The following is a 2,500-nucleotide window of genomic DNA, read 5'->3' on the forward strand; positions in this document are numbered from 1 at the left end:
CAGGTCACCAGGTTGTCAGCTTCCCACCTATAGTCAGACTCATCCCCACCAGAGATCAGCCCAATGAGGGTGGTGTCGTCCGACAAACTTCAAGAGTTTGACGGACAGATGATTGGAGGCGCAGCTGTTGGTATACAGGGAGAAGAGCAGTGGGCAAAGGACGCAGCCCTGAGGAGTTCCCGTGCTGATGGACCTGGAGTCAGAGACTTCTGTTCCCGGCTTAACGCACTGCTTCCTGTCAGAGAGGAAGTCTGTGATCCACCTGCAGGTGGAGTAGGGCACGTTCAGCTGGAAGAGCTTGTCCTGAAGCAGGGCAGGGATGATGGTGTTGAAGGCAGAGCTGAAGTCCACAAACAGGATCCTGGCGTAGGATGCTGGGGCGTCCACATGCTGTAGGGTGAAGTGGAGGGCCATGTTAACTGCGTCGTCCACAGACCTGTTGGCTCTGTAGGCAAACTGAAGGGGGTCCAGGAGAGGGTCTGTGATGGCTTTGAGGTGTGCCAGGAGCAGGCGCTCAAAAGACTTCATTACCACAGATGTAAGGGCGACCGGTCTGTAATCATTTAGTCCTGTTGGCCTTAGCTTTTTGGGCACAGCGATGATGGTGGAGGACTTGAGACAGGCTGGTACATGGCATGTCTCCAGGGAGGTGTTAAAGATGTTGGTGAACACCGGAGACAGCTGGCCAGCGCAGTGCCTGAGGGTGGCTGGAGAGACAGAGTCCGGCCCGGCTGCTTTGCGTGGATTCTGCCTCTTGAAAAGCCCATTAACTTCTCCCTCCTGAAAGGAGAGAGTCGTTTCTGTAGTATGGGTGGGGGATGGGGCCTCTTGGGTGGGAAGGGGTGGTTCAGGACAGTCCAATTGTCTTTCAAATCTACGGTAGAACTCGTTCAGGTCGTTGGCTAGGCGGGAGTCGTTAGTGGTGTGGGGCGCTCTGGGTTTGTAGTTGGTGATGTGCCTGAGCCCTTTGGCAGACAGAAGCAGCGTCGTTAGTAGAGAACTGGTGTTTTAGTGTCTCTGAGTACAGTCGTTTAGCCTCTCTCACCGCTTTGCTAAACCTGTTCTTCGACTCCTTGAATCTGTCTCTATCCCCACTCCTAAACGCTTCCTCCTTCTCCAACCTCAACCTTTTGAGCTTTGCTGAGAACCAGGGCTTGTTGTTGTTAAAGTTCACCCTGGTACGTGTTGGGATACAGCAGTCCTCACAGAAGCTGATGTACACAGCCTCTGTGAGTTCATCCAGACTATTGGTAGCAGTCGTGAACATATCCCAGTCAGTACAGTCTAAGCACGCCCGCAAATCTTCCACAGCCTCACTGGTCCACTGTTTAGATGTCCTCACAGCAGGTTTACAGAGTTTTAGTTGCTGCCTGTATGCACGAATCAGGTGGACCAAGGGAGTTCTGTGCGAGCCGAACAGCCCCGTGACCCACAAGAGAAACATCCCCGCCAAATTCGAGCGTTTGACGGGGTCTATCCGTGAAAAAATATTCACGTTTTTGAGTGCACATGCATTTCTGCTGCAAATGCCTCTGGAAGTTTCATGCCGTTCGTATGCCAATTGTGGCAACACGAAAATGACCCGTTTTCCCATTCCGAGGGATTTCTGTGCGACCCTAACAGCCCCGTGAGCCACAAGAGACACATCCCCGCCAATTTCTAGCGTTTCACGGGGTCTATCCGTGAAAAATATAGACGTTTTTGAGTGCACATGCATTTCTGCTGCAGATGCCTCTGGAAGTTTCATGCCGTTCGTACGCAATGTGGCAACACGAAAATGACCCCTTTTCCCATTCCGAGGGATTTCTGTGCGACCCTAACTAACAGCGCCCGTGAGCCACAAGAGAGACATCCCCGCCAATTTATAGCGTTTCACGGGGTCTATCCGTGAAAAATATAGACGTTTTTGAGTGCACATGCATTCCTGCTGCAAATGCCTCTGGAAGTTTCATGCCGTTCCTATGCAATGTGGCCACACAAAAATGACCCGTTTTCCCATTCCGAGGCATTTCTGTGCGACCCTAACAGCCCCGTGAGCCACAAGAGAGACATCCCCGCCAACTTCTAGCGTTTGACGGGGTCTATGCGTGAAAAATATTAAAATTTTTGAGTGCACGTGCCTTTCTGCTGCAAATGCCTCTGGAAGTTTCATGGCGTTCCTATGCAATGTGGCAACACGAAAATGACCCCTTTTCCCATTCCGAGGGAGTTCTGTGCCACCCTAACAGCCCCGTGAGCCACAAGAGACACATCCCCGCCAATTTCTAGCGTTTCACGGGGTCTATCCGTGAAACATATAGAAGTTTTTGAGTGCACATGCATTCCTGCTGCAAATGCCTCTGGAAGTTTCATGCGGTTCGTACGCAATGTGGCAACACGAAAATGACCCGTTTTCCCATTCCCAGGGATTTCTGTGCGACCCGAACAGCCCCGTGAGCCACAAGAGACACATCCCCGCCAATTTCTAGCGTTTCACGGGGTCTATCCGTGAAAAATATCA

Source organism: Petromyzon marinus, unplaced genomic scaffold, assembly GCF_048934315.1.
Source record: "Petromyzon marinus isolate PM22_M1 ecotype Great Lakes invasive population unplaced genomic scaffold, UKy_Petmar_22M1.pri1.0 PM_G_Scaffold_215, whole genome shotgun sequence".
Classification (NCBI taxonomy): Eukaryota; Metazoa; Chordata; class Hyperoartia; order Petromyzontiformes; family Petromyzontidae; genus Petromyzon; species Petromyzon marinus.